Source organism: Pelophylax lessonae (assembly GCF_965119305.1).
Source record: "Pelophylax lessonae genome assembly, chromosome: 8".
NCBI classification, from domain to species: domain Eukaryota; kingdom Metazoa; phylum Chordata; class Amphibia; order Anura; family Ranidae; genus Pelophylax; species Pelophylax lessonae.
This window is the reverse complement of record NC_138775.1, coordinates 52,325,844-52,344,723: the sequence shown is the minus strand read 5'-3', so window position 1 is coordinate 52,344,723 and position 18,880 is coordinate 52,325,844. Positions and strand designations below refer to the sequence as shown.

Genomic DNA, 18,880 nt, shown 5'->3' with positions numbered 1-18,880 from the left:
CCTCGGCCCACTGAGACGGAAGGAATTCATTAACAACTAAATTCTGGACCATAGTAAAGCCTCGCCATTCAGGATGTTCAAAATGTTCAACATATTAATAAATAACACAGCCTATGTATTGTGCTTTTATTATTTATTTGATGATTATGTATAGTATTTTTTATTGTTTTACAAATAGTTTTTTTTTTTTTTGAAACAACTATTTACATTTAACCACTTCTGGACCGTAAGGATTTGCCCCCTTAATAACCAGGCCATTTTTTGCGATTCGGCATTGCGTTACTAATGGAAAATTGTGCGGTCGTGCGACGCTGTACTGAAAAAAAATTGATGTCCTTTTTTCCCCACAAATAGAGCTTTCTTTTGGTGGTATTTGATCACCTGTGTGGTTTTTATTTTTTGCACTTTAAACAAAAAGAGAGTGACAAAAAAAAAAAAAAAAAACAATATTTTTCACATTCTGCATTCCCCCCCAAAAACATCAAATTAAAAATCACATTTTTGAATCCTTTTAGGCCAATTTGTAATCTGCTACATATTTTTGGTAAAAAAAAAAAAAAAAAAAAATCACAATAAGCATATTTTGATTGATTTGCAATCAAAGTTGTAAAACTGCGGCGGGCGGTCAGCAAGTGGTTAATCTGTGTTGATAGGATGTCTCTTTAATTTTATGTTTTACACTGCTGTGCTAGGATGCCTTTAGTGTCTCTACCCGCAGCGGTGCAGTTTCGCATGAGATTAGTCCCATTCTGGCCATCCCCCATGTCCCATAAATTAAACAGATTGGTCCATCCCGTCACCTGACTATGACATGCGCGGAGGCGCAAAACTGTGAAGGTAATACCATGCCTTCCTGTTTGCAGCCATCTTGGACATGTGCTTACAGTTGTCTTTTATAGACTCTGATTGCTTCATCACTTCCTGCTGCTTCCTAGGCATCTCTTAGGCTCCGTTCACATGTAGGCGTTTTGGGGCGTTTTTGGGGCGTTTTTCTGCTCTAGGATCAGCTCTCAAAACGCCCAACAAGACAAATCCTATTCATTTCAATGGCCCCTGTTCACATCTGAGCGTTTTGACGCTGTATACAAAACGCCCAACGCTCAAAAAAGTACATGAGCTTCTTTTTGGGCAGATTACAGGCGTTTTCCATTGATCTCTATTCAATCTAAAAACGCCTGCACAAAAATCGCGGTAAAAATCGCGGTAAAATCGCGGTAAAAAACGCCGCAAAAATCGCGGTAAAATCGCGGTAAAAAACGCGCGAAAAACGCTACGCTCAGGTGTGAATGTAGCCTTAGTGATGAGGTTGCACATAGGATTTATATATATCACCTGTTGGCTTGCAGTCCTTTGCTTGTGTGTTTGTGCTTCAAAGTGCACCTCTCCTTGCTATCTTCTGTTTTCCATGTACCTCCATGCATGACCTGGCTTTGGCTGACGACCTTCCTGGCTCTCGATTTCCTTTTTGGCTGATGACCTTCCTGGCTCTTGGTTCCCATTGGCTGATGACTTTCTTGTGACTACGCTTCCATCTAATCCCTATCAGTTCCTCCGCTCCTGGATCCAAACTCGTTCACCTCATGGTGGGGCGACCCTGAGGACCACAACCTGGTGCCAGCAAGCAGCACAGTCCATCTCCACCATCAGGAGCTCTAGTGAACACCGGTTGGCACTTAGACTCCCCACCTCAGATTAGCCTGCGTCTTCCACCAGGGTAACCCCTTTACACGTTAGGCTCAGCTCCGGGAGGCGTGACAGAAACATTTATCATGGTGACGGGACCCTTCTCCTTCCTTCTTGCTTCCCACTGACTGTCCGCTCCCCGGCTGAAGCCTGCCTCTTGAGCGCAAGCAATTGACGTCATCACTGGCGCCCCCACCTGTTACATCGCGTCCTATGCTGTTTGGCATCTCACCTATCCAACCCGGATTACAAGCTGCACTGCCCTGAAGATCCAGCGGAGTGCTGTTTAGGAGGCATCAATAACTCATTCGCTCTCTGTGATCTGGCTGCTGTGGGGCAAGTAGACAGGCTCAGCTGTTCTGTCCTCGTGTTCCAGTGCCGTTTTTGACCCTTGTCTGGCTGTTTTACAGTGATAATTAAGAAAAAAAGTAAAAAGGGAGGAATAGGTGGCACTGCCTGGGGGACAATCTAAAGTGTGTCAAAACAGTAGGTGAGGATATGTGAAAACCTCTAATGAAATTGCATGGGATCTGACAAGTATCAGTAATATAAAAACTGTGAACAATTACAACACAAATAAATAAAGTGCTCATGTGCAAAGAATAAATATATAACCCCCCCCCCCAAAAAAATGTGTCAATAAAGTGACTAAGTGCCAAATAAGTGACAATATGTGTGAAAAAATTGTACCACTACCACATAAAAATGTATATAAAATAATTTCCATCAATAAATGAGTTTATAACTCAAATAAAAGTCCATCAGAAGAAGAAATAAAAAAATAAAAACTAAAAATAAAAAACTAAATGACGAAGTGTCAATAATTTTCCAATCTGCAGTGATAAACCGTGACTGTGGATACACTCGTGCTCCCCCTCTCTCCCAGATCCGCACTCACCAGAGAGAAGAACCCCCACAGGGGTAATAAGCATCAATCACAGACTGAATATGGCTTCTCTTATACGTGCCCAGTAGTAAAGACCTCAGATATATAGACTACAAATGCCAATCTCTTAGGTACTCACTCTCAGTTACCACAGGTATAGAGAAATGGAAACAAACGTCTCATAGTGTAAATCCGTTAAAAAGTAGGTAATTTTATTCCAAACAGCAGTAATATATTCACAAACAAACAAGGAAAATAGAGCTGGTAAAAACAGCACTAGTTCCGGGACGCCGTGCATTCCACGGGCCGGAAGTGCACAAGTGTAAATGGCGTAATGACGCTCTACGCGTTTCGTCGATGTGATGTCATCAGAAGCAGCCTTTTTTTATTTTCTTTTTAAAAAATTCAATTGATAATTAAATTACCTTTTTTTTTTTAACTACTTTTGATGTGGAGTGTCACACATTTGTGATCAACATTGCTGGAAAGCCTTAACCTGAAGCACTCTACTTTCCCTCTGTTGCCCTATTGATACTATTCTTCATCCCAGGAGTTTTAAAAGGAGAAGCTGCTTTTGTATAGGCTTCAATCCTATTTGAATTATTACTTAAGCCTGTGTTCCTTTTCTGTGGTTCTTAATAAATAACACAGGCTATGCATTGTGCTGAATGTTCAAACTGAATGAACTATGACCAAGTGCTGGAATATCACACTTGCATCTGTCTTTGAAGGAAAGCTTGAGTTTCGTTCCATATTACAGTATTATAACATAAATAATTGGAACACATTGCATTTTGCAATTTAATAAGCATTACCTTTACATTCAGTCCAAAGCATGCTATGGTTGTTTTCCAGAAACATTATTATCCACCTGCTCCTGTAACTAGTTCACTGAGTGTTATTTGGAATCAGCCTTTTACAATTTCCTGTAGCAGCACTTAGACAGGGAGGGGAACCCTTGTGGCCAATCATGCTGACAGGAGGAGTGAGCAGAAAGATGACCTCATTTGCCTCTTGCTGTTGCTTTACTGTCCAATCACAGGCTAAATATACGGAAGGGACTTAAAAAGGAAGTAAACTATTTTTTCTTTTTTTTATGACCTGAAAAGTAAAGACATAATGTGCTAGTATGCATTGCATACTAGCAAATTGTGTGAAACTTACCAGCAAACTAAGCTGTCATTGTCACCGCTGGAGGCCGCATCCATCTTCACTCATCTTCCTTCTGGGTCTGTGGACTCCAACTGTGTAACAGTAAAGGCACAGGGCTCTGAAGAAATGGCACGGGTGGCCATTCCTTCATAGCGCATGCGCCGATGACATCAGCGCTGATGACGTCATCTTATTATAGGCTTACCTATAGGTACAAATAATCAATGGAAGTTTACTTCCTATTTAAAGTGATTGTAAACGATCACCTTGTAAAACAACCCATTCAGTTTAAAATAGAAAATAGGTGCAAAAAATGTTTGTATAGATATAAAAAAACACATTCTAAAAACCTTATTACTAAGTGATCTCATTCCCTCTGTTCTCAGGTGCATAAGAGCCGAGATATGCTTACCTAATCTGATCTTCTAAGTGCAAGACTGGAGTCTTCCTGAGGTCATCAGCCCATAGACCAGCTCTGGACGTGAGGACGGCAGGAACAGTCCACTGTTGTACGTGGGGGGGGGGGGGGAGCACAGATCTTATTAACAGTGGTGAACCAGATTTAAAGCGGAGTTCCGGGCACAAAAACGCTAGGTAGACCTGACCTGAAAAGGAATTGGATAGTTATTTTTTTTTTTTTTTTCACTCTCCTTTTAATTGAAGATCGAAGATACTCACCTCAGGGTACTTCCTCCCTCGGAGCCGCGGCTCACCCCGTCACTTCCTGTCTCGCTATGATTCCTGGGAGCTGAACGTCATAGCTCCCAGGAATCAATGCGACGGCACCGGCCCCGCTCGTCATTTCCGGGCGACGCCGCATTCCTCTGTTAAACAGCTTCTGGGCATGCCCAGAAGATGTGGAGGAATGCAGCGCCGCGCCGGAAGTGACGAGAGGGGCCGGTGCAGGCGCATTCTGGGACAAGAAGACGCGGAAGAAGACACAGAAGAGGACCGCGCCGGTTTCAGCTGCCCATAAGAGAGATGGAAACGCTGTGGAAGAAATTTTATAAGTAAGTATTTCTTCTAAAAGGTAAGTGCGAACCGGGACAGATCAGAGGCTAGCCATTGTGGAATGTGCTAGCCCTGACTGTCCCGGGGGTATGCTTAATGAAAATTGACTTCTGTGCCCGGAACTCCGCTTTAAACACTGTGGGGTTGATTTACTAAAGGCAAATAGGCAAATGGGCATTGCACTCTGCAAAGGCAGTTTCTCCAGAGCTTAGTAAATGAGGTAAGGCTTCACTTTGCAAAGAATACCCAATCATGTGCAAGGAAAATAAAAAAAATGTCCTTTTTGCTTGCATGTAATTAGAGGATGGAAGTCAGCAGAGCTTCTGTTCATTTACTAAGCTCTGGAGCAAGTGAACAGTCTATTTGCCTTTAGTAAATCCTTTAGTAAATCAACCCCTATGTGTCTTTACAAAGGGCTAAAGATTTAGAAGCTGCGTTTTATGTCAATGAGAGGAAACTCAACCGGTCCTTGGGATAGACTCACTCTGACATTTTTCAGAAATGCTTGTGGTCTACCATGAGGCTTTCTCCTGAGAAACATCTAAAACAGGAAAAAGATAACAAAAAGAGGGGCGCACCGACTTAGTGCATTACTACTAAAAACATTTATTAAAATAGTAAAATGCATAAAATATACTCACAAAAATGGTGTGAAAATACACACATATCGACAAATCAATGAATCAATAAAAAAGTCTCCAAGGTAGCCAGGCACTGCGTAATGCTGGATGGCATGCAGCGAACCGCATGGAGCTGCTGTGAGCAGTTCTTGGCTCTGAGGAAGGGGGTCCGCCCTCGAAACGCATCACCCTAGCCACAGCAGTTCCATGTGGTTCTAATGGTAATGCACTAGGTCGGTGCGCCCCTCTTTTTGTTATCTTTTTCCAGTTTGTATTGTATACCCTTGGTCCCGAGGTGGCAGCAAGACCTTCAGTCATACCCATCCAAATTTGTTGGAATCTTTCCTCTTTCTTCCCATTATTGCACTTGAGCGCAGGGGAATTGAAAGACATCTAAAACAGTCATGGTCAACTTTCTTTTTTATGGGGAGCCTCACATGAATATTCATTATCAGAGATAGCAGACACACAACAGGATATAATCAAAGAAATGATACAAGAGATGGTCGGAGGCTGAGGATTTAATACAGAAGATGATCAAAGATTGTGAACAGGCTACAAGAGATGATCAGAGACTGCGGACATGATATGAGATATGATCAGAGACTCTGGACATAATACAGGAGATGATCAGAGATTGCAAACATGATACAAGAGATGGTCAGAGACTGCGGACAGGATGAAAGAGGTAGAGACATGCTTCAGGAGTTGTTGGAGACGTCAGTACGCAGTCATAGATTGGAGACATATTACATGATGCTGTTAGAAATCACTACTATAACAGGGAAATAGCAAAACACTGATTAGTATCTGCAGGGGCCCCACAAATGTTGTCAAAGGGCTGCAAGGTTGGGTGCCAGGGATCTAAAAGGTAAGAAATATTTTTTCTAAGGCTGCTGTGTATATGTGAACACATAACATATAGTGGGGTCTCAAAAACTGCGTGGAAAAAAAAAAAAGTTGAAAGACATTTTAAAGCGGAATGCCACCCAAATGGGTAAGTTCCACTGTAAGGTCTTCTCCCCCTCTCCTTCTTAAAGAGGTAGTATACTCATTCCTTGTACTTTACATATTTAAAATCATATGTGTGAATATAATATTTGTACCTTTCTCATTTGCCACTCACTTTTTCCGTTCTGTAGATATTTCGCTTGTAAATTCTTATTACGTCAGCCGCGCATGCTCTTTTCTGCCTCATTTTCCGGCAAGGTAATGCTGCTGCCGGAATAATGCAGTGTCTCTGCTGGGGCTGCGTCATTCCCTTTGCTGGACGTCAGCCCCGTGCTCACGCGAGACTCCGTCTGTCCCCATTCAGAAATTCCTCCACTACTTGCTACGTCACAGGGGAGTGATAGTGGAGAGAGCCAAAGACGCGAGGAGGAACAGCAGAGCTACAGAGAAGAGGAGAACGAGAGAGAGAGGCTTGGTTTTGGCGGCTAGTGCGCATGCGTGGGATTTCGGAACATAACGAACACTGAGGGCGGAAATACTGTACAGAACAGGACACGGAAACAGCAGTAAGGATGGCGGCGCTAAACAAGAGGAGAAACACAGCAGAACGGGCTAAATAAGAGATGTAAGGAAGATTTTTATACTATGCTTTACAGGCTATGTGATTTATAATTAATTATTACAGGCTTACAATAGAAATTGAGAAAAATAAGGTCTGAGCATACTACCGCTTTAACATTTGGCACATTTTTTTTGGGGGGGGGGGGGGAGCAGGTACCTGATTTTGACCTAGGCGACCCAAGAAGAAGTTCTCCTCCCTGCAGTCTTCTGGGACACCTCAGAGGTCCCAGAAGACTGCGGGACCATTCACAATGCACAGCACAGCTTAGGCATGCACAGTCGGCAGCCGGCTGTGAAGCAGCAAGTTGTCACACCCAGGTGCCCACAGTTAAGATGCTGGTCCCCGGCATCCCCCCAGATGATAGTCTGTTTATTAAAAGTCAGCAGCTACAGTTTTTTTTACATTTTCATGATTATGACTAGAGATCCACTATAAGTAATATGATTCACTGCCCCCCCCCCCCCTTCTTTCTGTTTGAACTGACTGTGCTTCCACCTGCGAGCACCGGAATATACAGCTTGTTCCTGCCTTCACATCATTCCAGGAACAATATAAGAAGCCAGCTGGATGGTCATGGTGGCAGCTGGGTCATGCGAACAGCGGGTGCCGCTGGCTGCTGATGAAGGGAAACATTGGCTCTGTACAATAGTTAGTGATTTTTACCATGCATCTCCCTTGCCTGTCTTCGCATCACTGCTAATTGTGCAATCTTCATCCCATTACGTCCAAGCAGCACCATTACTCATGGGCTGTCAGTGGCACTTTGAAGACCCCAACACTAGAAATACATTGTAAAAGGCTCTAAATATTTTATAGAATAGTGTGGAAAATTGTAGGATTCTCTCTGAATTTATTCCATATTTCCTATTGGGAAATATTTATTAGAATGGTTAGGTTTGCTTTATTTTTTTATGTCTTGAGTTTGAGAGTATTCACCTTGTTTCCATAGCCATAGGTCCTCTTTAAGGTAGACCTATTCTGACTATAAAATTGATGGAACACTTGAAAAGACCTGGTGTTCCTGCCAATAGAATCATTGGAAAGGCCCCTACTACAGTGACAACACTCTTCCTTCTGCAGTGAAATGACTGCAGCGTTGTCACCTGTTTTAGCTACTTAGATGTTGGCATCATTGATAGTCCTATCACTGAATAAAAATGCCTTGCTCCACCAACAGTTCCTTACATTGAGAACACATTACTGTATTACTGATATGTAAACCCTGCTTAGTCCTTTTCACCCCTTCCAGCTCTGAGTTTCAGATGAGAGACCTGAGGTCTGGCTAATTTTTCCCTGCCAATTGTCTGTCCTCGTGCTGATAATACATACTGGGGGAATTCATAAAAAATGTCTTGGACACTCTTTAGAATTCCTTCAGGCCTCCACACCAAAATTGTCAGTGCTATTGCCAGATTCATGAATCAGTTGGAGCTAAGCACAGAGATTGGAGTATCCTTCTTGGCCACTCTTTGTTCAGTGCGCTCGCTCCCCATTCACGTTGCCCTTCACACAAAGAGGTGTATGAGCAAGGAATTTTGTATTGTGGCGGGTGAAACCTGATGGGAACTGAGAGAATTTTTCCCCAGAAGGTCCTCCTTGCTGTTGAGGGCCAGCGTGTAGGCAGGGTCTACTGCACCCGTGCACGTAGGGTTACACCTTGCCCTAAGGCATTCTCACCAATTACTGACACCAGGCAGAGGCTGCGGCTATGTGAGCAATAATATATAGAGTTCTTCCCATGACACTACACTCTTGTAACTGATGTATGTTGCATTAGAAGGGACGTGCAGAGCAGTGGCAGCCCTGAGCCCACCCAGTTGTGTGACAATAGCGAATGAATATTCACTATTGCCACACTGATTCTCCTCCTGGCCAATCACGGCATGATCGCGCCCCTTGCGGCACATTTGCGCCATCTAGTGGCGATTGAACGAAACGACTTACAGGTATGTAGTTTCGTGCAATAGCGCCACATTGCTGCAGTAAATATATGGTGGCTTGTTGGCAAGTGGTTAAGCAGCAGTGGACTATGCATTGTCTGTTCTGCAGGACTATATACAGAATTTCTAACACATACACACCTAAATTCCAGATGTCTTCTGGTCATCAGGAGACTTCCTCTTCAACTGCAGCCTTGTGATGTATGAGCACCATTTTATACAGAATGAGACCAGGCTGCGTGATGATAGACCTCAGGGGGTGTGTCCATGACAGCCTGGGCTCACAGGAAGTGTTTGAATGATGTTCAGTTTCATTCAAACCAGAAGTGAAATGGCAACCACAGTGGTGGAGAAGGCAAAAAAAAAAAAATCTTCAGTTCGGCTTTATTTAAAGGGCTCTGTTCTGTGATATGGCGAGCATGATCTGTAATCAGCATGGAGTCAAACAGCTGGCAGAGCGATACTTTTATACTTCACATGACTGCGCACCTCGGTCTGCCAGAGCCTGGAGTCATAATAGAAAAAATATAAAACCTGCATAGGTAATCCTGCTCACTGATAAGAATATTAAAACTGCATTTTCAGATTCTTCCTGCTTCGCTTTATTTTGAGTGATCTGTGCATTTTATTCTGTGACACATACTAAACATGTCTATTTTTTACCTTTAATAAGTTTTAGGAAGTCAGAGAACCATTGTATTTTAAGAGGATGAAGTTGAATATGTGATTATTTAAAAGGTCTGATGGTGCTCTGAGATATTTTAATGCTCACGGTCCCTTCCAAGCTGTCAGTTCCACTTAATACTGATAATTGCAGTTATAAAGTCTACCTTTTTATAGCTAAGTGATCTGTGGCACATAATAGGTTTTCACTTTGAATTATGGTGAATCAGCCTAGCTGTGGTAATGAGCTATGATCAACTTCCTATAAAATGCACAAGAGGGGGATAAAAATCCTTTGTACTGAGCTAGAGGCTGCACGCTATCTAATTGTCCTATGTATATCTCCTATACAGCAGCTTAGAGAACAATAGGATAGCAACATCATTCTTATTTATCATTATAGCCATGTACTTGTATGAGGCTCATATCAAACGTTACCTAAACAGTGCCAAATAAAAATATATAATACCAGCTAAATCAAATGTTTGTTTCACGTGATAAAAATAACGGTTTATTAAATGCAAATTTTCCAGGAAAAAAATATAAAAAAAATGAATTTTAGTGAAAAACCACGCCATACAAAATCCATTTTTTGAGCTCTATCTCTATCCAGCGATGTCCATGATTCCCTCGGCCGTCTGGGACTCTCCCTCCTGATTGGCTGAGACACAGCCATTGGCTCCCACGGCTGTCAATCAAAGTCAGTTTGCCATTAGGAGAGAGAGAGGGGAGCCAAACTGCAGCTCCATGTCTGAATGGACACAGGGAGCTGTGACTCGGCTCGGGTGCCCCCATTGCAAGCTGCTTGCTGGGGGGCACTTGACAGGAGGGAGGGGCCAGGAGCACAGAAGAGGGATTCGAGAAGAGGAGGAGCCGGGCTGCCCTGTGCAAACCTCACTGCACAGAGGAGGTAAGAATAACATGTTTATTTTTATTTTTCTTAAAAGGAGACTTTACAATCACTTTAAGTTCCACTGTATAACAGAGAGCAGGCAGCCTTTTATTGCAGAAGACATGCCAAGTTTCTTCTGCAATAAAATACCCCTACCTGCCTGCTCGCTGTCATCTCCAGCGTGGTAAACTGAGTTGCGCATGCGCAGCTCTACTTACAGCGCTGTGAGTGGTCTCTGAGTGCCTGGTTGACTGGCTCCTCCTGTGCATGCAACGTCATCCTGCGTCGGCCAATAAAGAGATTGTTGGACAGGTGAGTTGTAATACTTTTAGTTCCTCTTTAATATTAGAGCAATATGGAATGAAACAGCCAACATGTTTCTGGGGTACCAACCCCCCCCCCCCCCTCTCCTCTCCATCAGGGCTACAATACTGTATAAACTGCAAATATTTGGACTCAACAGAGTTTACTGACAAGAGTTGTTAGGACATTGGTGTCCATCCTACTCAATGGCTGGTAATCAAATATACTTTATATCCGACCATTGTCTGCAGCATTCCCCTTAACTCTAGCAGTGTGCACATTTGCTGAGGCAAACATATACTCTTCTTCAACACTTGTTAGAGCAATTGCTTGCATTATCTGTGGGCTGCACACAGAAAAAAAATCTTATTTTTTACCAGTCTAAAACCTTTACAGTGCAAATTAAGGGAATGTCTTCCCCCACAAATCTGAAAAATCCAACCAACACTCCGTGTCATCCAAAATACATTATTTTTTGGAGAAAACTGACATATACTTTTTTTTTTTAAAACAAGCCCACTAATTTTATCTTTGCCTCCACCTCTCCAGTGTGTTAAAGTGAAACTTTACTGCTTGATAAATCTATCTATCTATCTATCTATCTATCTATCTATCTATCTATCTATCTATCTATCTATCTATCTATCTATCTATCTATCTATCTATCTATCTATCTATCTATCTATATATATATATATATATATATATATATATATTTATACAATGGTTCTTCAAAAGGTTTCCACACTTTTTTAAACTATATTAAATATAAAAAGTGCAGAAACTTTCTGAAGACCCCTCATGTGTGTGTAAAAAAAAAAAAATATATATATATATACTCAGTATCTCACAAAAGTGAGTACACCCCTCACATTTTTCTAAATATTTTATATCTTTTCATGTGCAACCTGTGAAGTTCTGGTGAACTCCATGCCCAAGAGGGTTAAAGCAGTGCTGGAAAATAATGGTGGCCACACAAAATATAGTCACTTTGGGCCCAATGTGGACATTTTCACTTAGGGGTGTACTCACTTTTGTTGCCAGCGGCTTAGACGTTAATGACTGTGTGCTGAGTTATTTTGAGGGGACAGCAAATTGCCACTGTTATACAAGCTGTACACTCACTACTTTACATTGTAGCAAAGTGTCATTTCTTCAGTGTTGTCACATGAAAAGATATAATAAAAGATTTACAAACATGTGAGGGGTGTACTCACTTTTGCAAGATACTGTATATATATATACACACACACACAGGTGCATCTCATAAAAATATAAAATCGTCAAGAAGTTAATTTATTTCAATAATTTTATTCAAGAAGTGAAACTCATATATTTTATATAGATGTGTTACACACAGAGTGATACGTTTCAAGCATTTCTTTCTTTTAATTTTGATGATTATGGCTTACAGCTACTGAAAACCCAAAATTCTGTATCTCAGAAAATTCTCATCACGGACTGTAGAAAAGTTTGCATTTCATTTGGAAATCAGTGCCGGGTCACACGAATTCGCAGCCTGTTCCCGCATCGCAAACGCACATCTGGCAGTTCACACTGCCATGTGCGATACGCAGGGGGTGTCAATGAAATGTTAACGACACCCCCAGTTTGATCGCATATCGCAGTGTGAACCACTGTGCGATCCGATCCTGATGCGGCTGAAAAAAAGGGTCATGTGCGACTTTTGTGCGGGTGCAGTGCGGCTTTAGCCATACAAAGTGTATGGCTGAATTCGCACTGCACACACGATCGCATGTAATGAAGGAGCAGTGCGCTCCGATATTACATGCGATCGCCGCACTCGCTATAGTGTGAACCGGCACTCAAGGTCCCCGGGTCTGGAGGAAGAGTGGAGAGTGCATGAGGTCCAGTGTGAAGTTTCCACAGTCAGTGAGGATTTGGGGAGCCATGTCATCTGCTGGTGTTGGTCCACTGTGTTTTATCAAGTCCAAAGTCAGCACAGCCCTCTACCAGGAAATTCTAGAGCAATTCATGATTCCCTCTGCTGACCAGCTTTATGGAGATGTTGATTTAATTTTCCAGTAGGACTTGGCACCTGCAAACACTGCCAAAAGTACCAATAACTGGTTTAATGATCATGGTATTACTGTGCTTGATTGGCCAGCAAACTCACCTGACCAAAATCCCATAGAGAATCTGTGGGGTATTGTCAAAAGGAAGAGAGACACGAGACCCAACAATGCAGACGATCTGACGGCCGCTATCAAAGTGACCAGGGCTTCCATAACACTTCTGCAGTGCCACAAGCTGATCCCCTCCATGCCACGCTGCATTGATGCAGTAATTCATGCAAAAGGAGCCCCGACCAAGTATTGAGTGCATACTATATTGTACATGGACATACTTTCCAGTTATGCCCCATACACACGTGCAGATTATCTGCAGACTTTTGTCTGCAGACTTACCAAAACCATATAATATGAGGTCAAACCTAAACACTTTCAATTTGTATGCAATCCGGCAGGCCCTTGCACTACATAGAAAAGGTAAGTCTGCAGACAAAAGTCTGCAGATAATCTGCACGTGTGTACGGGGCATAAGCCAATATTTCTGTATTAAAAATCCTATTTTTTATTGGTCTTATGTAATATTCCAGTTTTCTGAGATACTGAATTTTGTTTTATGTTTTTTACTAGCTGTAAGCCATAATCATCAAATTAAAAGAAAGAAATTCTAGAAATTGTTAAATTAAATTACTGAAATAAATTAACTTTTTGATGATATTCTAATTTTATGAGATGCACCTGTATATATTATGATTACACACACATACTGTATATATCGTGACAGTCAACACCCCTATTGAGGAATACAAGGAAAAAAATGTATGTTTATTTAATATTATGATAATATTATTATTATATTTATATAGCTCTAACAGTTTGCACAGCCCTTTGCAATATAAAGGGAAATACTAGTTACAATAAAAGTCAATGCAAAAGGGCTAGGTGAGCCCTGCTCATGAGAGCTTACAATCTAATAAGGACATATATAAATATGTATGTACAGTATACCATATACACCATAACAGTCAACATCTGCATTAAGGATATAACACAACTGAAATATACACACACATACACACTTTGTATACATCATAGCAGTTAATAACTGTACCAAAGAACCAAAGAATTTATTTAACCACTTGCCGCCCGCCCGCCCGCCGCATATATACTGCGGCAGGCTGGCTCGGCTGCGTGAATCGACGGTATTTTTGGTTTGCGGTAGTGGTGCTGGCGGGCGAGCTCGCACTGACAAAAAGGTACACTCCCGCCCCCACTAGGCAGCGGGGATGCCGATCCACGGGACCGGCGGCCGCGATTGCCCCTGGGCACCCGCGATCGTTCCCCGCTGAGAGAGAAGGAAATTATCACAGAGCGCCTGTGATCCTTCCATATAGGATCATAGGTCTTTATGCTCCTTTCACAAGTCCCTTCCCCCACAGTTAGAAAACACCCCCTAGGCTTACAATTAACCCTTTGATCACCCCTAGGTTAACCACTCCCCTACCAGTGTCATTATTACAGTAACAGTGCATATTTTTAGCACTGATTACTGTAGTAATGTCACTGGTCCCCCCCAAAAGTGTAAAAAATGTCAGTCAGCGGTACTATCTGTCCTCCGCAATGTCGCAGTCCAGCTAAAAATCGTAGAACACCGTCATTACTAGTAAAATAAATAAAAATGACATAAATCTTTCCCCTAGTTTGCAGACGCTATAACTTTTGCGCAAACCAATCAAAATACGCCTATTGCAATTTTTTTAACCAAAAATATGTAGCAGAAAACAAATTGGCCTAAAAGGATGAAAAATTTAGATTTTTAAATTTTTTTTTTATTTTTTGGGAATGTTGTATAGCAGAAAGTGAAAATATTGTTTTTTTTTTTTTTTCAGAATTGTCGCACTTTTTTTGTTTTTAGTGCATAAAATAAAAATTGCAGAGGTGATCAAATACCACCAAAAGAAAGCTCTATTTGTGGGAAAAAAAGGACATCAATTTTATTACAGTATAGCGTCGCACGACTGCGCAATTTTCCGTTAAAGTAACGCATTGCCGAATCGCAAAAAAATGGCCTGGTCATTAAGAGGGCAAATCCTTCCGGTCCTGAACTGGTTAAGGACAAAACTAAATGATTGCCAAAAAGGACCATAATACAGTTCTTCCTTTATACACATTGGGGTAGATTTACTAAAGCAGTACCCTGTTCAATATGCAAAGTAAATCTTAGTGGATAAAATGAAGTTGAGTTTACTTTAAATAATCGTTCATGCTAGAAAAAAATCCTGTTTTTTGGTTGTTTTTTTTTTACATTTTTCCTATACACAATTGGGGTAATAAAAGTGAACACAGCTTCACCTTATGCACTAACATTGACTGCACAATGAAGGCAGATTGGCATCCATTGCATTGTGTTTCTTTGGATAGTGTCCCACCTACATGTAAAACTGTTTTCCAGCAGGTGAGCCCACCAAAAAAAAATAAACGTCAATGGACTGGCATTGTTTGGCTTGCTATGAACTAAATCATAAAGAAGCAGAACAGTTCCCTCTAATTGGGATTTTGAAGGGCAAGAAATAAAGGTATGGCGAATCTTGGCAACCCAGATGTTCTGGAACTACATTTCCCATGATGCTCAACTATTGCAGAGTGCATGAGCATCATGGGAAATGTAGTTCCAAAACATCTGGGATGCCAAGGTTCACCATCACTGTTAGTAGATAGTATACTCATTGGCCCATCATATTTAATTATAAACTAAATCCAATCACCAACACAAGCTCTGTACACACTTGCAATGCCATTGGCAACTTTTTCCAGCCTGGCATTAGGAGGTAATCTGAATGAACTGGACACACACGGAGCGTCCCCATTCAAATCATACACAAACAAGGCATTACAAGATCTCCTGCCTGGTGATATCAACATCTACACAATAAATTATATATAACCTGGAGATCTCCTTACACCTCCGACATGACAGAAAACATGACCTACATTCGTTGGGAAGATCAAAAGCAGCTCTTTTAATTACTCCAACCATAACATTTACCGACCATGAAAATTACCTGACTTCGTGAACCACAACAGATATTGCAAGTCAAAAAATATATTCAAATGTAGTATATAAATAATAAAGCTGAACTGTAGGCAGATATAAATGGCACAAGATAATACAGCATACATTAATAATAGAAACAGAAAAGAAGGAGGGCGAAAACGCCTAGCTCATTATCTTAGACACCTTAAAAATGTTATTAAAAAACGTCAAAAGCATACTCACAAACATAAAAGAATAAAATGCATGTTATCTCTAAAGGAAAGGAGTTTGCCTCCCGAAACGCGTCAGTTTTTAACCATAGAGGTGTGTAATTCTCGATGCTGGAATTGTACATGAGATTCCTTTAATCATTTTATGCTTGTGAGTATGCTTTTGGTGTTTTTTAATACAATTTCTAAAGTGTCTAAGGTAATGCGCTAGGCGTTTGCGCCCTCCATTTCTTCTGTTTCTAGTGATTTGGAGTCTCCCCGATCAAGGAGAGCATCATCGCTAAAAATTCCATCTTCAACAGAGTGCACGCTGAGGTTTGACAGTCTTTTGATAACCACTTAAGATTTACTGCGGCAGGTGGGCCCTCTTGCGTGAACTGGCATAGCTGTACGTCGGTCGCGCGGCTGCAGCTAGGGGGGCGAGTGCGCTCCGGCGCTCTCCCGCCCCAACTCGGCAGCAGGGACTCCGATGCATGGGGCCGGCGGCTCCAATTGCCACCGGGCACCCGCGATCGTTCCCCGCTGAGAGAGAGGAAAGGTCAGCTGTTGTAAACACAACTGACCGTTCTCTCTGGAATGATCACAGAGTTCCTGTGATCCATCTATATAGGATCACAGGTCTCTATAATCATTTTACATGCCACGCCCCCTTAAATGTAGAATCACTCCCCTAGGTACACATTTAACCCCTTCATCACCCACAGTGTTAACTCCTTCCCTGCCAGTGTCATTATCACAGTAACAGTGCATATTTTTTAGCACTGATTAGTGTAGTAATGTCACTGGTTAAAATGTTAAAACATTTTGATTTTTTTTTTTTTTTTTTGGGGGGGGGGGGGGGGTTAAATAGCAGAATGTGAAAAATATTGTTTTTTTTTTTTTCAGAATTTCTGCTATTTTTTGTTTATAGCGCAAAAAATAAAAATTGCACAGGGGATCAAATACTACTAAAAGAAAGCTCTATTTGTGGGAAAAAAAGGACATCAATTTTATTTAGGTACAGCGTTGCACGTCCGCGCAATTGTCCATTAAAGTAACGCAGTGCCGAATCGCAAAAAATGGCCTGGTCATTAAGGGGGCAAATCCTTCCGGTCCAGAAGTAGTTAAAACATCAATACATGTATTATATAAGTGTACTTGTATATAACAGAGCTCAGATTGGCCAGCGAGAAGCAGCACAAGGAGCCAATGAATTGTTCTGCAGTGAAAGAAACATGCAGACAGGAAAAGAAAGCAGGGTGCTGCTTCCCTTTTATTGCCCAATCACAGGAGAGACCTGTAAGTGAAAAGTGAAAAAGCAACAGAAAAAGATAAGGTCCCCAATCTTTCCAGGTAGGAATGTGCTGTGTAACAGAGCTGTGTGAACCCCAGGATTAGATGGACAGGTAAAACAGCTTTTATGTACATATTTTTTATGTATTTGGCTGTTTACATGGAACTTACCTTTAACATGTGAAACCATAAAAGTACTGTACAAGAAAATATGAACAATTTGCATCTAATGTAAACCAATCACAAGCATGGACAATTCAAGGCAAGTATACAATGAAAAAATAATATGCAGATATTACCTTTAGCCACAAGTCAAAACAGTCTGTAAATTCAGAGATGGTGAAGTTGAAATGACATGCAATTCTTTACTTTTCCTACAAAAGTTCAACTTAGCTCCGCCTCTGAGGAGCTTCCCTTGTGGTCTTCTAATGTGAATGGCAGTCTCAATAACCAATAAGAAAGTTCAAGATGCCAAGGGGGTGGATCCAAGATCACATTTTACAGGAAAACGTAAGATATGCATATAGGGTTATTTGTTTATATAATAAAATCTATTTGTCATTGTTTTTTTTTTTTTGGGTGGGGGACTGACTGTTATATGGCCTTACATTATTTTTCATCATATGCTTGGTTTAGCAGTAATGTTCAGATCTAGTGAAGTGGTATGGCCCTGGAAGGAAAGGATATTTTATTACAGACCTTATACAAATCAATTTTGCATGTGATCAGCCAATTGTTCTGATATTATGTGGCCAGATATTTGAATTGTTCATTCAGGTTTGTAGGAAAAAGTAAACAAAAATTTTAGATGATGCAGAATCTATCCAACAAAGTATACACCATACATCATACAATCTTCTTATAAAGGATTGCAATTTTCCAATCCATATGTTTAGATTTATTTTTTATTCAGCCCTGTTGAACATCCATTGGTGGTCAGTGGGAAAAATGCCCCCCTTACATTGGTGATCAGTGGGAAAAATGTCCTCTTTACATTGGTGGTCAGCAGTAAAATGACCCCCTTACATTGGTGATCAGTGGGAAACTCGCTCCCCCTTTCATTGGTGGTCCGCAAAAAATGCCCCCCTTACATTGTTTGTCAGTGGGAAAAATGCCCTCCCTTACATTGGTGGTCAGTGGGAAAATGCCCTTTTACATTGACAGCTAGTGGGAAAAATGCCCTCCTTACATTTTTAATAGGTGGGTAAAATGCCCTCCTTACATTTTTAATAGGTGGGAAAAATGACCTCCTTGCATTGTTGGTCATTAGGAAAAATGCCCCCATTGCATTGTTGGTCATTGGGAAAAATGCCCCCCTTACATTGTTGGTCATTGGGAAAAATGCCCCCGTTACATTGTTGGTTAGTAGGAAAATGCCCTTTTACATTAGTCGTCAGTGGGAAAAATGCCCCTCTTACGTTGTTGGTCAGTGGGAAAAATGTCCTCCCTTATATTGTTGATCAGTGGGAAAATGTCCTTTTACATTGGCGGTCAGTGGGAAAAATGCCCCCCTTAAAGTGGATTTCCGGCCTCAAAAAACCAATTTAGGCCATCCGTTTGCTGATAATCACCTGAAAAAGAAATGGATAGT

At 41.4% G+C, this 18,880-nt stretch overlaps 1 protein-coding gene across 1 annotated transcript in view; it reads right to left on the bottom strand.

The window, feature by feature from the left end:
• Window positions 1-18,880, bottom strand: part of SYNPR (synaptoporin) — a 343,208-nt gene that overhangs the window by 200,204 nt on the left and 124,124 nt on the right. The window lies entirely within an intron of this gene.